This window comes from Prosopis cineraria, unplaced genomic scaffold (assembly GCF_029017545.1).
Source record: "Prosopis cineraria cultivar Desert tree isolate PC_DT_omini unplaced genomic scaffold, ASM2901754v1 PC13, whole genome shotgun sequence".
NCBI classification, from domain to species: domain Eukaryota; kingdom Viridiplantae; phylum Streptophyta; class Magnoliopsida; order Fabales; family Fabaceae; genus Prosopis; species Prosopis cineraria.
Window position 1 is genome coordinate 18250028 of NW_026555344.1, and position 22074 is coordinate 18272101.

A 22074-nucleotide genomic window follows, 5' to 3' on the forward strand; every position below is an offset into this window, starting at 1 on the left:
ATAGTAGAGAGTTATTTTGTTACTGAGATTTTTATTTCACTCCCATGGTTACATTTTCACATGATAGAGCAATGAGCAGGGTAAGGGAAAAGAGTCTAGGTCGACATAGTGGTGCTATGGCTATGAAAACCTCTAAGTTTTGTGTAATAAACTAATTGAATGTGAATTTATGTAAGTTGCTATAAGACTTGCATGCATGTTTTGAGTTATGATTATTGAAATGGTAGTGATTTTGTGTAAATCCTAGCCTCTATGTGTGAAATATGGTAGAATGGATAATATGAGCTCAGGTTTAGTTATGAACATGTTGTAAACATGCTAGTGGAGAATATGAAGTGATTTGTGCTGCATTCGTAATGAAAATGGCCTAGCGGGCTAGTTTATGTTAAGTGGTGATTAATTATTGAAATGTGAAAATTGATCGTAAAGTGGCCAAATTGTGATATATGTGTGTATTTTCTATATAACTTGGTCAATCAGGTGTATTAGATCCTTTTAGACTTAGTCCAAGGCCTAGAATGGTTTAATGAGTTTAAAGGATTCATTTGAACGCTTGGGTGCATGAAATTTTTAGAAAAAGTAATTTTTTACACATGGGTGTCCAAATTTTGATCGGATTGTTAGACTATATTCAAAGTTATCTCATTAGTTAACTTATGATTTAAGCTTCATATAGGCACTTGAATCACTCCGATCGGATGTCATATCTAAAAATGGCACATGCCGAAAGTTTGTCATTTGAGTTGTCAAATGACAGCTACAGAATTAGGCTTGTGCATCATGGCACATGGCATCTCATGCCACAACGCATGACATAAAGAAGGTCTAGGCGTGTGGCTCTATGCCATATACCGTGGCGCAAGTATTATCCACCACAGTGTATGGCCCATAATTAGACCTTAATTCTTTATTTTGAATGCGTGCAATGGTTGTTATGAATGAAATTGTTTTCTTTTCGTTGTGAGTTACTCTGGTATGGTATGAATTTGATGATTTTGTGAAATGAATCTTAGGCCCAAGCTTTTCAAACAAAGTATTTAATTACTGTTTGGTGTTTATAGAATGGTGATTTAGTTAACTCTTTCTAATATTGAGTGGATATTGGGAAAAGTTACAATAGTAATAGCTAAAGCAAAATATTTTCTAGTATGAAAGATAAAAATCTAGTATTAGCATCTAGGTCATATTTTAGAGTCATTGAAGAGATATTAGAAGTTGACTACTTTAAATTTAAGGTGTCCATTTTCAAATGTAAATGGGTTGATAGGAAATATATTTAAACATATAAGCTAGGTTTTATTTTGGTAGACCTTAATAAGACAAGTCATAATGAGGAACCTTTTATTATGGCAACCTATGCTAAACAAGTTTTTTATATCATCGATCTAGCAAATAAAAGGTTGTATGTGGTTTTATTAGGAAAAAATCTTCTTATTCATGGTAAGAATGATGAATCAAGTTTTGACATTGATGAGATTCCTCCTTTAATGCCATCCTAACCTGTGTTAGATATGGAAGATGAAGATAATGTATATGATATGAGAGGTGATCATGATGAAGATTTATGGGAAAATTAAAATGCAATTATATTGGTAATATACTATTATGGTATTAGAAAAACTTTTGTTTCATTTTGTTTTCTTTCTTCATGCTTTCATTTTTAGAATAGTATAATTAAATTTATTATATTTCTTACTACTAACTTTATTTACTTTATTGTTTTAGGAGAAATATAGAGAATCTGTCTAGCACCTATATTGACAAAAAAAGCCCAAAAAAGTATAAAAGGAGGCCTAAATTGATAGGAAGATTTACCTTGAATTTGATGAGACAAGCAAACCAATTGATAGAAAAAATAAGGAAACCTTTTGTAAAAGTTATATGGTAGTTGTAGCACGTCAAAAAATTAGCATTATGGATGATAAGTGAGATAATGTAATAGAAAGTGAAAGAGGTGAAATTTAGGACACTATACTAGTATATCTTTAATTGTTAGATATTGTATCTACTTTTTGTTATATTGAATTGTAAGTTATTACTAAATTCATGGTTGGCATGAGTCATTTTATTTATTACTTATGACATACTTGACACTTAACCTTTAAAGCACAAGTGGCTTTTATATGCTGCAAGCCAATGGATGGATTTTAAATCTAAACTTATTATAGATTATGTGTTTCCCAGTAATGGCAGTGGAAATGAAGATGATAGTGATAATGATAGCAACAAACAACAACTATGGGATAAGTATCGTTTCAATAACTATGAGACATGAACAAAATTTGTTGAAAGTAGATAAGATCCTAAATTTTTGATAAGCAGAAGAAGAATAGATATCCTAAATTTATTGAGGGTACAAATATGTTTACGATATAATAATTTAGGAGAAGTGGGAAGCTAAAAAACAAGCGACAGGGGTTGATAATATTAAAGATGTTTTTATACATATCCAATTAGTAGTGTTGAAGTATGGAAGAGTAGACAAATGAATAAAAAAGGAGAATTTATCACTACTGAGGCTAGAGAAGTGGCTACAAAAATTGTAAGTATTTTTATATTGAACATCTCAATTATAAGATTTAAATTCATTAATTGCATTGGTTGCTTGCATGTTCTAGGATTCTCTTATAGAAACATCCTCTTAGGGGACCTTTGTATCTACTAGTAAGAAGGATATATTGACCATGGCCTTAGAGAGTGAAGAGTATCTTGGATATGTTAGGGGAATTCCAAAATGCTGTGGGTATAAGACACTATTTTGGACTACTACCTTTTAATAGTATACTAATACAGCAAGTGGAAAAGATGATAGTGGAATGTAAATCAACCTTAATAATAGAAATGTAATTAATGATTAGTTCCTTGCTAATGCAATCTCAACAAGCACTAAAATATAGTGGTGTTCCACAATCAATTTATGATTCTAACCTATTAGAGTAAGGATTGCCATATATCATTTATTTGGAAGATTCTAAAAAATGCATAGTTGCATATGAAAAAGTGTATAATTATACAACTATAGGCTAATACCAGCAGCTACAAGATAACCAAGTAAAGGTCATTGCTAAAAAGGTCATGGATGCTAATGCTCCTATGCTATTCCTTATTGAAGAGATGCAAACAGTAGGATGAGCTCAATAGATTTTTATTATTTGGTTAAGAAGACTTGTTCAATAGGTTATTGAAGAGGTATGAAAAATTTATAGTTTTTCACATTTCTTAATTAACATGGTAGATATTTCTATATTTTTATAGAATTTAATTTATTAATTTACGATGATAGTTATTACTTATGACTATGGCCATAAAATCTATATTTTTTATTTATTTACAAGTTTTCCACTATATCATTTATTACCATAGTTATTTTGGAAACTGCCACTATATCATATATTACCATAGTTACATATATTATTGTTTGTATATTATAAGTAAAGATCATCAATGGCTTAATGGTCATTAATGTTTTGGGTAGACAAGGGTCTCAGGTTCAAATCCTACTTGGCCTCCTTTAATAACTTAATTTGTTGCTGGCATCAAAGGTTTGGTAGCTAAGGTCTTTGTAACATCTTGAATTTCTAATCTTGCGTTAGTAACTGATTAGGGAATGAGTTAGTGATTTAATGTGAAATTAAGGTTCTAGATAATGAGATGTTAATTTGACTCATTAGGGTGTTATATAAGCAGATATGAGTAGAAGAAAGAAGTTCCAAAGCAGAGCGTGTGAGCATAGTGAGGATTTCCCTCACTATGCCACGCACCGCAGCAAAGGGTAGATGCGCCATAGCACATGGTGCAAAACTTTGATAAGTTGGGACGTGTCCAGCTTATGAAACAGAAGGGAGAAATAAGAGGAAGAGGGTCTGGCATGGAGAAGAGTCCAGGCTATGATAGAGCAAGTGATTTTAGGAGCAAGGATGATGTTTTCGACCTATTACTTATTGGGTAAGTCTCGTACTTCTTTAACTTCTAATTCTACCCTGTTTTCTCTTAGTTTTAACTAGTGAGAAATTGAATTTCAAAGTTTTAAGGAGTTAATTTCTTGCTCTATAGTAATAGAAAGGCTCTCTAGAACTAAATTAGTACTTTGTGACTAGTTTAAATCAGAATGATAAAGCTTTGAACCTATAGGCATGATTTGCCACAATCTAGAGAGAGAGCAGTGAGAGAAACCTGACTAGTTAAAGGTTAAAGCTTGTTGTGAGGGGTAAATAGTGGTAGTATGTGTAATCGAGTGTGAATTGTGAAATTGATAGTGATTAGGTGTTTAATTACAATAATTGGCATTTTTTATCAATAGTGAAATTGACTTTGAATGCCAATTTTATGTAGATTCTTGTGTGTAACGTATAGATAAGTGAAAAAAGATTTGAGTAAGGAAATTAAACCTTTCTATCAGACAAAAGGGTTAAGGTAACTATATAGTTTATTGTGTTTATTAACTATTATAACTGTGTAGAAATAAATACAAAATAAGAAATTTGTTATTTTATAAGTTTATTGCATGATTTGATATTGAAAAGGGTTTTAGCATGAACATTGAGTTGTAAAATGAAATTTGAAAGGTTATTGATTTCAATTAGTATATATATGTTATGATATTATATGTTATGGAAATGTGAACGAAAGTAGTAAAAGTTGTGAAAAGACCATGATCATAGGGGGTGGGAATTCATCCAGGATATGTGGGGATGTGTGTGTGTGGAGAAATGAGTGAAAAATCTATATGGTCAGGCTGGTACCATGGGACATTTAGTATAGCATTATAGGGCTGTTACTATGGGTAATCCGATACAACATATTATGGAACTGTTACCATGAGACATTCGAGCAGTCTGGCAACTTCCTAGTGCCCGTTAGGGTACAGTTAGGAGTCAATAATGCCTTTACCACAAGTGTGTGAAGAGGAAAACCATAGTCCATAGGTGGGTTAGATTACCTTTAGTCGGGTGTTTCTACTATCAAAAATGTGCTCGGTCAACAAGTGGTTGATCTAAGAAAGCTTATGATTTTGTGTGGGGGAACATTGGAGGTTTAATGACTAGATAATTATGCTAGTGTGTATTTATGTGGAAATAGTTTGAAAAGATAAAATTTTCCTCAAACGTTGTTATATATTTGATATTACTTTAGTTTTGTTACTTTAGCACAGTTACTTGTGGTAATAGGCATTGAATGAACTATATTGGTCACTGAGATTTTTATCTCACCCATGGTTATTTATATTTTTTAAGTTTTGGCACTAGTGGTTCAAAAGGGAAAGACATTAGCTGAGTTGACATTTCTCATTTAAGCCTTTATAAGGATTTGGTGTAATGAAATTACATTTTATTAGTTATGAATGTGTATAAGTTGCCTTAAGACTTAAAACATGTGCATAATGTGTTGAATATTATGTTTTGGTGATTTTGAGCTCCCTAGCCTGTTGAATATATGTGAATAGTAAAATGATTAAATGGGCTAGTAGATGAATGTGAATATGTGTGAATATAGGGTGTACTTGATGTATATGTGAAGATTGGCTTGTATGAGATTAAGAATGAAAAATGTGATTTGGCCTAAAAGTGTGATATGGGCAGTTTACAGGCTAAATGTGTGTATGTGTGTTATATTAGTTATAAAATTAGTCAATCAGGTGTTTATTGTCCATTTGGATGTGGTCAAGGCCCAAAAAGTGGCTAATGATGTTTGGTTTCGAATTGAGATGCTCGAGTGGCAAGATTTTGACATAAAACGGTCAAAATGCACTTGAGTGTTTAATTTTTGATAGAAACCTTGAATTGGAACCAAACTAGTGTTATTAGTTAGATTTCAAAATAAGTTTCATGTGGGTGCTTAAACCATTCCAATTGGATATTGGATGTAGAAATGATGCACATTTGAAGTTCGCACAAAAAATCTACAAAATGATAGCAATTTCAAGTGTGTGCACCAAGGCACATGTACCTGTATGCCGCAGTGCACAACACAAAGCAAACAGTTATGGTCTCTGTGTCATATGGCGTGGTGCATGTAGCACAAGCCGTGGTGCATGGTCCCAAATTAGGCTTAATTTGATTGTAATGCACATGTTTTCTTAGTCTTTGATGCACTTAGACTTGTTGCTTCTGCTATGTGTAATATTTTATGATAAGGGTAAGTTGTAAAATAATTTATGGATATCTTTTCTTGGGATCCCAAGGTTTTTAAAGTTTTCAAAGTAAATGAATTTTGAATGACTAGGATTGATTGTAGTGGAGTGTATAGTAATGTTAGTGAAGGCATTACAGTCTTCGACAATAATCAACGTTAATGATTATGGAGTGGACTTTTTTATCTTAAAAAAGCAAAAGCAAGGGTATTCTTGTCATTTCATGTTTAAGCTTATTCACATTTTAGTCCTTTGGTCTTATAGTGTAAAATCATAATTCTTAGGTACTTTTTTTCCAAAAAAAAAAATCCCATGTCCTTTAGAGCAATTTTTACAAATTTTTTTGGTTGGTGTTTGGTTTGGGTTTAGAACTTGGGGAATGTTGGTGTTTCTTTAATTTCTCAACTTCAGGCATTTAGAATTGAATGGTTGAATAATGTTGGTATTATTGTTGCTAATTTAATTAATGTTGGTCTTCATATGGTGCTGCACTATGACTTGAATGGTTAATTTAAAATTTTAATTTCTTGAATTAAGTTTCATATTTTTAGTGTTTGAATTCAATGAAAATAGGCTTATATGGAAATAATTTATAGTTTTTATTTTGAAATATATAGTGTTTGTTGTGGATTATATGATTTTCATTAACTTGGCTTCCCACTATTGTTGTTGCCATGATTGAAGATCCTGGCCTATGCCCAATTATGTTGTAGCTTCTTTTTCTTATATTTTTCTATAGAGAGAGGGCATAAAGCTTGAGAAGTACTTGATTTTAAGTAGTTATGTTGCTATTTTTTTTAATTGTTGTTGGGCAACTTGATTAAGATAATATTATTAGATTAGAACATGCTAAATAAAATTTTAGCATAAAGAAAGGGCATAAAGTTCGAGAAACTTTTGCTTTTAAGTCGTTATGCTACCAAATTTTTTCCAGTTACTAACATTTAATTTAATGGAACAGGTTTATTTGTAGGATAAGATTTTTGTAAGATTAGTTTAGTTATTAATTCAATTAGGTACAAGTTCTTAATAAGATTAAAGAGGGAAAATTTGTACAAGGAACTGAAGTGACTAGTGACTCATAGATTACTCTTCTCCTTTTAAATTAATAATTGATTCCCTATTTTTCTCTAACCACTACTACAAAAAGCAAAATAAATGATGGGTCTTATTAGATGGTTGTAAAAATAACCATCCAATAAAGTTTAATATTGGACGGTTCAAATTATAACTATCCAATACATATATTGGACGGTAATTATGAGAACCGTCCAACATATGTTTAATTTCTTTTTTTGTAAAAAACATATTGGACGGTTATATATTATAATGGTCCAATAAGATCTTACTATATTGAATGGTTATAAAAATAATCGTCCAATATAGGCATTTTATATCAATTCCTTCCTTTTGTTTCTATCATTTGCTCTTGACTAAACCCAAAAAATTAGAGTTGCTCGCAGTACGTCTCTGGACCCTTTTATCGTGGCTGCTCTCTTCTCTTCCTCTCCTATTTCTTCACCATCGATGAGGTTTGGCTATTGATTTGCTGTGGTTTCTTCCTCTCCCCATGCCTCCCTCTTGTCTATTTCCTCTCCACATGCTTCATTTGATAAGGCAATAAGCTACTCTTCTTCCCATTTGTTCTAAATCTCTTGTTTGATCTCTGAACGATTCAAGCTACTTTTTGCTTTTGATTATTGTCTGGATTTCATTGGGCTTGTTTGATTGTTGATTAGGCTATGGTTTGTGAGATTACATTATATTGATTTTGGGTTGTTATTGTCGCACTTAAGGTGTTCGTTGAAATGTTTGGTAGAAAAAAAATAACTTTTGGCCAAAACCTACATGAATTTGAAGCTATGGGTAACTTGAAAATGCATGTTAGACTAATAATATATAATTTAGATGGGAGTTATATTTAGTTTTTATTTTTATCCGAATTTATGGTATATTTTTTTGTATTTTTTGTTTGAACAAAATTCAACTAGTTTGATTAAATTTTTTTTTTGTTATTTGATTCTTTAATTGATGGTTGAGTTGTATATGAAGTTTCATAGTCATTGGAATGGTGTATGATTACTTTTAGCTTACTCGAAATTGTTACTCATGTGTAACTTTTAACTTTAAATAGCATATGATTTTGTTGTTGTTGTTGTTGTTGTTGTTGTTGTTGTTGTTGTTGATGATGTTGATGATGATGATGATGATGATTTGTGATTGAAATGAGGGCAAAAGGCCCTAAAAAGTTTCATTTTTATGCTGTTATACTATCAAAATTTTGTTTGAAATTAATAGTTAGGCATTTTAAGGGCCCTTTTGTGTTTAAGCTTTTTTTTTTTTTTGATTAAAAGGGAATTTTTTATGCAAGAAAATTTTTTTTATTTGTTTATAATAGGAATAAAAAATTTCAATGAAAACAGTTTTTATACATTAATGATATATAATTTTTATAACAATTGGGCTTATATATTAATGTTAATATTGAAACATATATTTTACTTGTTATTATAAGTGAAAAATGATTTTTTATGATTGTAACCAAAATAAAATAATTCCTAATTTTTTTAAAAGCTCTACAAAATAAATCACTTTTTATAAAATTATTTTTTTAATCTTAAACACATGGGCCCTAATGTTGTTTGGATTTTATACATACATACATACATACATACATACATATATATATATATATATATTCAAGTACAATGCCTGAAGAAATCATAAAAATAAATGTTATAAATTATTTATAATTTATAAATAAAAGAATTCACTTGTTGGCAAGTTTTCACATAAGATAAAATACTTACAATTAGTTTAATACAATTATAAGTATTATCTTAAATTTAATTAGCTTAGAGAGGAATGATATACATATTTGCAATCATGTGGCTCATGATTGATTGAGTTAGAAATTAATATATTCATTAAACTAACTCTTTCAATATGATTGAGTTATTAATATCATTTCCCTCAACTATTCTTGTTAGATTGAGAGAGATCATGGACAAGAAATGAATGTCTACAAATAGAGTCACAAAAGAATATGGGGATAGGGTGAAGGAGTTCATTAGATTTGCACTAGAACATGAGGCAGATCATAATAACATTGTGTACCATTGTGTAAAATGTGGCCTTTTGAAGCAGGTTAGTATGAGCGAGTTAGAAGATCATTTAGTGTGCTTTGAAATTGATCATACTTATACATGTTGGCATAAGCATGGTGAGTCCAAGGATACGACCGATAAAAGCCATGAGTATAGTAGTATGTACGTGTCACATGATTTCAAAACAAATATAGATGAGGATGATCGTGTTTATGAGATGACATATGTTGTTGAAGAGGAACTCCAAGATTGTCCAGAAATGCTTGAGAGGTTGAGAAATGATGCGGGGACACCTTTATACACCGATTGCATAGAATTCTTAAAATTAACTGCCGTGCTAAGATTGTTCGACTTGAAAGCAAGAGATGGGTTGACTGATATGATCTTCATAGAATTTCTTTCACTGATTCATGAAATGCTATTAAAGGTAATAAGCTTTCAACCTGAATTTATGATGCAAAACAAGCATTGCGATCTATGGGCATGAGTTATGAGAAGATACATGCTTGCCCCAATGATTATGCTTTGTTTAGGAACAAATATGCATCATTAACTGAGTCTTCTAAATGTAATGCATCGCGTTATAAGAATAATGAAAAGAGTCTAGAGAAGGTAGTATGGTACTTTCCCATAGTGCCTAGGTTTTAAACGTTTGTATAGTAGTATAGTAGATTCAAAAAATTTGACATGGCATACAAATGAGAGGATTAGAGATGGTATGCTAAGGCATCTTGCTAACTCTATGCAATAGGAAAAGGTTGATTGAGAGTACTCAGACTTTGCAAAAGATTCTAGAAACCTATGCCTTGTACTAGCTACTGACGGAATGAATCCATATGATATGCAAAGCAGTACCTATAGTACATGGCCAATAATGTTAATCATGTATAATCTACCTCCATGGCCAATGCATGAAGCACAAGTATTTAATGATATCTATGTTAATTTCTAGGCTAAAACAACCAGGAAATGATATAGACATATACTTGGCTCCTCTAATTGAAGATTTGAAGCTATTATGGGAGACAAGTGCCGAAGTGTATGATGCATACAAGAAGGAAACATTTAATTTGAAAACCATATTGTTTGGCACAATCAATGACTTTCTAGCATATAGTAATTTGTTTGGGTATTAAATCAAAGGGAAACATGGATGCCCTATTTGTGAAGATTGCACACAATCAGTGAGATTAGAACATGGTATGAAGAATGTCTATATGGGACATTGTAGATAGTTTCCTCAACAACATTATTATCAAAGATTAAGAAAATATTTTAGTGGTAATCCAGAAGAAGGTAGGCCACCTCGATTTTTATCTGGTGATCAGCTATTTAAAAAGGTTAAGGATTTAGATATTGAATTTGAAAAACCTCTTGCGAGACACATCAGTGCAAGTAGGTGGAAGAAAAGATCTATTTTCTTTAATTTGCCATATTGGATGACCTTGGACGTGAGGCATTTTCTTGATATAATGCACATTGAAAAAAATGTTTGTGAAAGTATTGTTCATACATTACTACAAATTCTAGAAAAGAGCAAAGATGGCATAAAAGCAAGGCTATATATGTTTTCTATGGGCATAAGGGAAGACTTGGCACCGGAGGAGAATGGAAATCGTAGGTTTCTTCGTCCAGTAACTCACACACTGTCCAAAAAAGAAAAAAAGGGCATTATATGAGTTTCTTGGTGTAATTAAAGTTCTAGAAGGTTACTTTTCCAATATCAAAAATGTTGTGTCAATGAAAGACTTAAAGTTGAAAGATTTAAAATCTCATGACCGTCATGTATTGATGGAAAATTTTTTTCCAGTAGCCATACGTTCTATTTTACCTAATGGAGTACGTAATGCAATAACTAAACTATGTTTCTTCTTTAAGTCTATTTGTAGTAAAGTGATCAACCCTCGTAAATTGCCAAGGTTGCAAGGCCGAATTATAAGGACATTATGTGAACTTGAAATTTCCCACCTGCATTTTTTGACATAATGATTCATCTTACTATTCACTTAGTTAAGGAGGTAGAAATGTGTGGCCTAGCTTATTTAAGATGGATGTACCCAATTGAACGTAACATGAAGGTACTAAAAGGGTATGTGAAAAACTAAAGTAGACTTGAAGGTTGCATTGTTGAAAAGTACATTAGTGAAGAAGCTGTTGAATTCTATCAAGAGCACTTGAGAGATGGCAAATATGTTGGGATTCCAATAGATAAGCATATGGGAAGAGAAGATGGGGAAGGAATGAATGGGGTTAAATTAGTCACTATCTTAGAAAAACATTAGGAGCAGGCACACCTTTATATGTTGCATAACTCTAAAGAGGTTGACAAGTATGCAGACAAGCATAAGCTTGACATTAAGAAGGATAATCTTGGAAGAACTAAACCTTGGTATGAGAAAGAACATAATAAGCATTTCACAAGTTGGTTAAAAAAGCATATTTCTAACAAGTACAATTTTGATCATAATTCTGTTTCTGAAAGAGTAAAATAGTTGGCTAGAGGTCTAAACATACAAGTTGTCTCTTACAATAGCTATGTAATCAATAGATACACATTTTACATCAAAGAGCTGGATGATCGGAGCACAAGGAAAAATAGTGGTGTAACTCTTATAGCTGAAGTGATGCATATTTCCAGTATCAAAGACAAAAATCCTATATATGCATCAATTTCATATTTTGGAGTGATTGAACACATATGGGAGTTGGACTATGTTAAGTTTAAAGTTCTAGTCTTTGGTTGTAGTTGGGTTAATTATAAAAGTGGCCTTTAATATGATGCATCGTTTGGGCCCATACAAGTGAATCTTACAAGGCATGGAAATAAAAATGAACCTTTTATTTTGGCATCGTATGCTAAACAAGTGTTCTATATTCTTGATCTTGCAAAACAGAATTAGTCCATTGTTTTATTGTCAAACAAAATAGTTAGAGAGATGATTGATGTTATTGAGGATGATCCATTTGAGGGAACTGTGCATGAAAGCAATCTTATCGAAGATGGTGCCAACTATATAAGACATGATTACAATGAAGGTATTTGGATTTCAAAAAGGGGCAAAAGAATGAAAGAGAAGATTAAGAAATTAAATCGAGCTACCAAGGTAGAAAAAGTTCAAAAGAAGACAAGGAAAAGAAAAAGATTAACTTAGTCTTGTAGTAATCAATTTTCTTAATTACTATTTGTGTTTTATTTGTGCCTTATGTATTTTAATTTTCTTAATTACAATTTGTGCCCTGTGTATTTTAATTACTATTTCTTAACCCTATGTATTTTAATTTTCTTAATTACAATTTGTGTTTTATCTTTTAACAATTTCATTACAGGTAAATGGCTTCTAAAATACCACCCAGAAGACATAGTGACCCTACTCTGACCAATTACCTGTTGGATAATCCTCCCAATGCCACTAGTTTACCCCTTGACTCGCCGACTAACCCACTTCCTGACTTACTGATAGGTGATCATCCCTCTACATCCACCAGTCAGCCTATGGCTAAAAATGCTCAAGAAACTATGGCTACATCAATTAGGAAAGGTTTGGTACATATGGGTAAGGTTAATCGAAGATGGTTGGCTGGACAGAAATATTCTCTTCAGTGGAATTCGAAAGGTCAACCAATTAGGACTAACAAGCATAAATTCTCCAACTACATCAGGGTTGTGACCAGAGGACATTTAGGATTATCAATTAATAGTTAGCATGATGTAGATTTAGCCTTCATGGATTTCATATGGGAACAAATTGAGGTAATATATATGTATTTATAATATTAATTGGTTTATTATATTATCATGTCAATTTTCTAACTTGTAATCTTAAATTTGTTGATTAAGCAGTCAGCATTTGAGATTGACGCCAATTGAGGGCATTTTGTCATGGAAGTAGTATGTAAGGCACATTGAGCCTTCCGATATTTTGTAGGATTAAAATACATAACTTATGCTAGTGGCCATATTAGTCCTTCAGTCCTTAAGTTGATAAGACTTATTGTAAAATAAGAGCATTGGGATGCTTTTGTTGCCAAGTGCCTTGACAAATCATTCTTAGTAAGGATCATGATATTTTGTGTAATTATTTTGTATGAAATGATCATTAAACTCATGGTACTTTTTATTTTTTTGTAGGAACTGAGCCAAAAGAATAGAAAGTTGAGGGCAAAAAATCTTTTCTCCTTCCTAAAAGGGTACTTAAGATATTCAGGGATCAAGCAACAAGTAGTATGTTTTGAATTTACTAATTGATATGCAATTTATGATATTACTAGTATATTTTAATGCATAGATCGATAAAGAGGGCACACCAGAGAGCTTCATAACATGGGCCGACTGTTTATATTAGGCCAAACTAGTAAAGATGGCAACTATATGGCTGACCATGTTCAAGAACTTGCTGAAAAAGTTACAAGTACTATCATTCTTAACTCTAGATAACATGTTAATAATTTCTATTTTAATAACTTGCGATTTCCAAATTATGATGAATAGAGTATCATCTCAGAAGAAGTTTCTAAATGCAAGCTTCCCTAAGATGAAGATATCTTAGAAAAGGCATTGGGGAATCGTGATCACTTGAGTCATGTTAGGGATGTTGGCATGGGGGTCTTAAGGAATCAAATAGTGGGCAAAAAGAAGACTCTAAAAGATGTGCCTTCTTCAGCTGAGTTTAATGCTTTAAAACAACAAGTAGAAGCCCAGCAAAAGATGGTTGAGGCACTGCTTAAGGCTAACGATTCTAGGAACTCACCCTTTGAGCACATTAGCGGCAATAATATAGATAGTTATACTGTGGCCCAGCCATCTAGTCAAATTCTTGAGGTATATATTATTTTTATTCCTTAACTTTGGTTCACAATTATTCATTAACCTGTACTTATTTTCATTTAGGGCGAGCACAATTGCTTTTTCGTGGCAAATAGCCCTGGTAGACACAAAGTGGCAAGAGGTCATGTGTTTAATATCCCTGATACCATACATAATGTGCCAATACCTACAGACTATTTACGAGAGTTGATTCTTGAACCTATTGATGCCAACTACCCATTGCCCATTCCCACCTTAAATGCATTCACTGTTAGAGAAGCAAGTGGCAACTTTATTGCATGGCCTAGGGTTTTCTTTTGTGTAGAAGATGAAGCATAAAATCGACAACAGGTATGCTAGTTACCTATTTATGTATATATTTTCTATGCTAGTCTCTAACTATATAATTCGTGTGTAGTCCAAGGGGAAGGGCATCACTAGACAATCAGGCCAATTATTTAAGGTTGAGAAAGCTGTGTCGAACCAATTACCAAAAACCTACCAGAGCACACTTGAGGCGTATGCAAAGTTGTTTGTTGATTTTACAGTGCTTATCAACTTTGACTAGAGCATGTACAACAGAGAACAACAGAATGTAATTAGGGTTGAAATGGTCAATGAAGTCCTTAAGCGCGTTTCGATCAGCCAAAATGTGGTTTATTTTTATGTGAGGTAGATATTGTTTATATGACTTTTTATTATATTTTAAATTTAATATAATATAATAATTTGTTTTTTTTTTCATTTAGGTACCTATATGAAAATTTTATCATCCTTGATAATCTTGTGTCAAAATTTGTCTTTATCTGTCCTCATGATGTCTTTGCTCATCATAACATCACTACTGAGGTGCGGCATAGCCAAGCTCAAACATTAGCAAAGTACTTCAAGATAAAGAACCCTACTGCAAGGACATTATTTTTGGTACCTTATGTACAAGGGTGAGTTTAGTTGTATCCTAATTAATTTAATTTATCTTGTCACTTTGAATTTCATTACATGTGCTTTCAAATTGTTTTAGGAGCCACAGGATGTTGATCGGCATTATGCATATTGCTGTTAAAATTGCAAAGTTTTACTATCTGGATTTTGCTAATAGGCAACCAGATAATAGACCATACATAATGAAATTATTTAATTTATAAGTTTATATTTTGATTAATGTTTATATATTTTTTCATTTTGAATTTTTAATTTCAACTTGTTTTTTTTCTTATCAAGGCTATGGTACTTTATTGCACAGAAAAGAACTTGCATGTACCATCAAGATACAAGTCATATGATTTGGCCTACCCTAATTGGAAGATAATAAAGGTACTTATCACTACTAATTTTAACAATCAATTTTAATTTTCTAATTAATTCAATAACATGTTTATTGGTTTTTCTATGCAGTGCCCACGACAAATAGCATATAGCAAGAATTGTGGATATTATATCATGAGATTTTTTCAAGACATCATCACTCATAGGATGACTGTAATCCCCGCTATGGTATGTATGTTATTTAGATTCAATTATATGTAATTATAAATTTTAATTTCTTGAAGTAATTAACTTTGTTGTCATATTACATTATTGCAGTATTATCCTGATTCATACTGTGAAGAATTCGGGGATCATCACATCAATGAAGTTATTGAGGAATGGTGTGAGTACATTTTTCAATTGTGGGCCAAACATAAGGGAACTGCACATTTTTATTTTAGTTTTTCTCATTAGATTTTATAATTTAGAATAATTTTGGTTTAGTATAGCAAACAACTTTGTTTTACTTAGTATTATGTTGAACAATTGTACACTATATTATACACTATATTATAATTTTATAAGAAAATTATACACTATATTATCTAATTTTTTTATATTTATGTTGCAAGATAGCATCAAACAAAAAAATAATAATATAGCATCATATACATGGATATATTTTGTACATTGTAAAAGTAAAAAATGAAATTTTAGAATATCTCTTTTTTTTCTTTTCATCTTTCTTTTTCCTATCATTAACCATCAAATTGGGAATATCTAAACTTGCATCAAGCTCTAAAGTTACTAGTATTAAATGTAGAATTTAAATTAAAAAATTAGATTAAATGAAATATCATTCTATGAATGAATAAATTTAACTATCACATGTCTAATTATTATAAGCAAGTAGTATTATTGCTTAAAATATCAATTTATTTCATAAAACATTTGAAAATAGAGACTCATTACTACATTTCATGTATTCCAAATTAAAAAAATCAAACATTAGATTTTTGAATGAATTTATCACTTCACATTGAGGTATGCATTAGTTAATTTAGTTAGATTTGGTGCTAATTGACCAAAACCAATTAACCAAAGTGGCCTAAATAGTTAGACTAAATCAAACCAAACATGACTTGATAATAAAAATTGATATAAAATAATATGATTTGGTTTAATTCTTTACTCTGGCTCATTAGCATTAAATCAGGGGTGTTCAGTCTGGACCCGTCCCGACTGGCCCGATATCGTCCCGATCATATCGGGACGGGTCTTGTCCCGACCCGAAAATAATCGGGACGGGACTTTACGGGACGGGACAGGAAAGGGGTTCGGGACGGGACGGGACACGGGATTACCATCGGGACGTCCCGTCCCGTCCCGAATATTATATATATTATTTTTTATTTTAAATATATTAATTATATTAATATAATGTATACTTATATTAATTATATCAATTATAATTTTAATACTTGCAATTCTTATTTAAAACTAAAGTTTTTTTATATTGATAATTTTAATGGCATGGAGTAAACATGGCGATATCTTTTTTTATAATATATTAATTATATTAATATAATTTATTCTTATATCTATTTATTTAATAACTTTTATTTATAACATATTTCTTGCTTATTTTTAGAAGAGTAATTAGCTTAGTACATCTTTACTAAAGTAGAAAAATAATGATTTAATATTGTGTTTGACTTGCCTGTTATTGCTAATCTTATAGCATAAAGATCACTTGTATTTGTTATTATAATATGTAGTTGTGATTAATATAATTCAATAACTGATTTTAAATTATTATTATTTATGTGCTTGTATTGTTTTAATTTTAAATTTAATAATTATATGATTTAACATTTTAATAAACGTTATTATCTAGATTTTTTTTCAATATTATTCCATTTATTGGGACGACGGGACGTCCCGATCTTGTCCCGGTCCCGTCCCGACTCTTAACGGGACGGGACGACTTTCGGGACGGGACGGGACACGGGATCAAAATTCAGTCCCGATCTTTTTTCGAGACGGGACACGGGACGGGGGTGTCCCGGTCCCGTCCCGTCCCGTGAACACCCCTACATTAAATAATGCCTTAACATTATCTTAAAATAATTTAATTATTTTAAAGTTTCAATTTATCCATAAAATATATTATATGTAAACTCATTATATTATTTTATATATTCATTATAAAATTACAATAACACAACAAAATTATTGTCTTAAAAAAATTAAACAAAAATAAAAAATTATGATGAAAATATAAAATCAAACTTTCAACGTCGACTTTGAATACTTTTAGCAGCGACTTTAAGAAGTTGCTGCTGATTGTCAACTTTTAACAGTAATGTATATATCGCCATTGAAACTTATAACATAAGTTTCATAAAATTATATTATAACATACTTTAAAATATGTTGACAATCAGTGGGGACTCTAAAAAGTCATCACTGATTGTCAACTTTCAACAGTGACTTATATGTTGCTACTGAAACTTAGACCTTCGATGGCAACAGCGGTGACTATATATTATCGCCACTGAAAGTCACCATTTCAATGGTGACTTTTAATATCATCATAGAAAGTCAAACTTTCAACAACAACTTTTATTGTTACTGTAGATTGTTCATTTTCAGAGGCAATTTTTTAGAGTCATCACTGAAAGTTATTTTTTTGTAGCGATAGCTGGAATTCACTAAGATTAATATCTGTATAAAGCTACCAACTCCCACTGATGATCTTATTGTTGGATGGGAAGGTGCAGCAAAAGATTAAAATTTTAAATCCCTATCTTGACATGGATCGAATAAACTCATTTAAGTTAAGATGGATCGAACAAGTACCTTTTAAGTGAAATCTCTTCATGTGTTATCTTTAAGAAATTGGATTTTAGGAGCTAACAACATAGATCTACTCCCTCTATTGGTATCCACATGTACAATTTTCAACTCAGATGGCATGCTAACGCTCGAACGACACTTTTCTTTAGGGTGTTTTTATGGCTCTTATTGCATTTTATTGTTTGGACTTTTCTAACTCTCTCACACAAATGAAGAATGTCCTTATCTATATATAATATATAGATTAGGGTTTTTACCTTCCACTTAAAGAGTTTATAAAAATTTAATTAAATTTATTTCATAAATTTAAACTATGATATCATATTTGATTCGAATTTATCTCATGAATTTAAATTATATAACTGACATGATATTCTCTCATATTATGTTAGTTATTTAAATTTAATCTATCACATAAAATTAAATTTAAAACTAATATAATACATACATATTATATATACATATACATGAATATATATACATATATTTCAAAAATATATGTATACTATATATATATATATATAATTTCATATATCATATATTGTAATATCCTTGATTTTTAAATCAGATTAATTAAGTCCCATTAGATTAATTACGTGTATTAGCGAGGTGTGTGTCTAGAGAGGCCTAACAGGCATGTTTGGTTTCAATTTCAGCTCTAAACGTGGGTCCAATGGAGAATTGAGTCACCCAGAAATGAAAGAGGAAGAAATTCTAAAAAGGAAAGTTCTGTGCCACACGCCGTGGCTTGTGGATAAGTTGTCACAGCACATGTGTGGCAACACGTTTGGGAGATGCTCTCTGTACCATGTGCCGCGGTGCATTATGCGTCCGTCGCAGGGTATGGTCACTTTCTACTATCATAAGTTCACAAGATGAAGCAAAAAACAAAGGAAGAATAAAGAAATATAAGAGAGCAATAGGAGAGCAGTGCTAGGGCCTAGAGAATCTGAGTATTAGGAGTATTTTGGAGCTTATAAACATCAAAGGTAAGCTTCCTATACCTAAATCCTTCTCTCTTCTTCCATTTTCTTAGTGGTAGAAGTTAAGGTTTGGTTGATAATGGTAATTTTCAATCCATATGGTCTATGGGTCCAAACCCATTGACTTAAATAGAGTTAATAGGACTAGATTGAGCTAATAAAACTTGATATTTATGGATTTATGATCCTTGGTAGTTGGGGAGTAATAAATACCCGAAATTCCCCATTAAGGTGTTACTTGGAACAATATGTTTCCATTAATGACCATTAAAGAGCTCAATGATGTTAATAAGGCTTCAAGGAAGCTAAGAAACTTTATGGGTACTTTTATATGAGTCAAGAATGAATCTTGAGCATTAAGAAGTATTGAATTATTAGTAAAACTTAGACCAAATGTGGATATTGATGAGTTGCATTGTAAATGCTTGTAGAGTGACTATCTTTGGTACCATTCAAGCTTTTTGGAAGCTTTGGGAGTGAGTATTTAAGAGGTGAAACCTTTGATCTCGCAAAGGTTTGAAGTAACTGGGAGAATTCTATCTTGTACTTTTGTGTGTTAATTAGTTTATTGATTAATATTTGATAATTGACCTATGTGAGATTTTATTAAAATGCAAATGTGGCTTGTTTTATTTGAAGAGCTCACTATTGAAGTGGTAATTTAATATAGTTCAATGATTTTGAAATTTTAAAGTTTAATGATTTTCAATGAGTGAAGTATAATGATTATGAAAACATAAAGTGCAATGATTTGTTTAATTAGGAGTTCAATTATGTGAATTGTGATTTGAATGATTGATTGATATAAGAGTTCAATGATTGATTGGTATAGAATTCCAATGATGTTGTGTTTGGTAGAGTACAATGATTTCTTATCAATGAAGTTTTATGAGTATATGTATTGTAAGGAGTTCAATAATTTGCAAAATGGTGGAGTTTAATGAAATTAGTTATGTGGAGTTCAATGAAAAGTAAAGTTGGGGAGTTTAATGAATATAAGGAGTTCAATTATTGAATGGTATTTATTGATGTGATTTTAGTATACGATGATGTGTTTGTGCATGCTTGACATCAAGTAATTGCATGCCTTGACATGTCACATAATATATGCATTGCATGATCATGAGAGGCAGGAGTTTGCCTAGAAGGAGGAGTAAAGAATTAAATCCACATGATAGGGCTTCCATCCGAGTTGATGGCTTGCTTGGATTGTTTATATACTTATTGTCCCACTGGTTCAACAAGGGACTCAAACCTAGCTAGCTATCCACTGGTTCAATAAGGAAGCTAATTTAAGGAGTATGACACCCCATAGTGTGACAAAATAGGGAAAACCATATTTCACAAGTAAGATGGGTAAACCTTAACTGGGTAATCTACTCACAAGTGTTTAGGCTAAGGAAGTCCCAGATTATAGACTATCCCATTATGCTATAGCTTACAGTTTCATGTCAGAGGAATAAGGAGGATATAAGGGAGGTATGATCATGTATATAGTGAATAAGGAAATATAGTTATCTGTGTTGTGACCCGAATGATAATAATCATCAATTGAGTCTTAATCACTTTCGAGTATATGTCATTTGATTGTGTTACAAACTTTATTCTGCATAGAAGTTGTTAAAAGGCATTGCTTCCCAAATATGTGCTATTACGCCCAGAAATGTGAATTTATACTCTTAAATGTTTTATATGGTTTGGAGAATTGATTATATTTGCCACTTGCATTTAAATTAATTGACATGCATTAGTATAAGTTAGTTAGACCTTGGTTACTGAGTGGTTATATTCACCACACTATCTTCAATAATATAGGGAATAACTTAAGAGGATCGAATAGAGGAAAGCAACTAGAGGCTTAGGACTGTGATCCTATTTAGTAGGCCTTTTTATTTTTTGTTGTCATTATATGTATGTGACAATTGAAATTGCTAACTAGGATTAGTCCATTTTTTGTTCTTACTTACATTATATATTTTATGAGTTGTAAGTGTATTTTGGGCCCTAGGGAGTGAGTCTATGAAATGTGATATTTGTGATAAGACCAAAATACTAATGCAAGTAAGAGTTGGGCATAATATGTGTTGATTGTGAAACATTTAATGAAAAGTGACTTAAACTCCCCCTTATATGTTTTTGAGATTAAGGGATCGAGTAGTGAAATTGTGATCTATAAGTGTTTAATATGATGTGGTGCATTGCACAAGCTAGTTTTTGTGTATTGCATGTGGTCTAAGTGGTATTAACGGCTATTGGCTTTTAGTGAATGAGTTAGATACTTAGTTTTGAGAAAAATGTTAAAAAAGTATAAGTTTTGAAAAGAGTGTCTAAATTTTGATTGTGTAATAATTTGATTATGAAACTAAGGCCATTAGTTAGATTTTGGAAAGGGCTTTCTGTAGACACTTAGTTCACGTCAATCGGACGTCTGATGGAGGAATGGGGCATATCGAAAGTTGCCCCAGAAATTGTTATTTGATAGCAGAAAGTTGCTATAATGATACATGCAATGTGCTGTGGCGTATGGTGCTACAAGCCGTGGCCCATGGCATATAGACGAACATGCCACAGCTCATGTTCAATGAGCCGTGGCATACACCCCAGTTTTGTTTGAATCACTTTGTTTTCTTGATTCTTTAGCAAATGCACTAATGTTTGAAATGATCCCATGCTTCCGCATAGTTTTTGAACTCTAATTTGTTTCTTTCAAAGATCATTGGGAATGGTTTTAGTTTTGAAAACTTAGAATCCTAACTTTTTCTATTGATTTATAAACTTGGTATTATATTATTTACCTTAATCTAATCTTTTATTAATTGAGATTTGGAGTTAATCAGGGTTAGAAGAAGGAGGATATTACATATATATATATATATATATCATATATATATAGACATGAATATATATATCAAAAAATATATATAATTATATTTTGAATTTTAT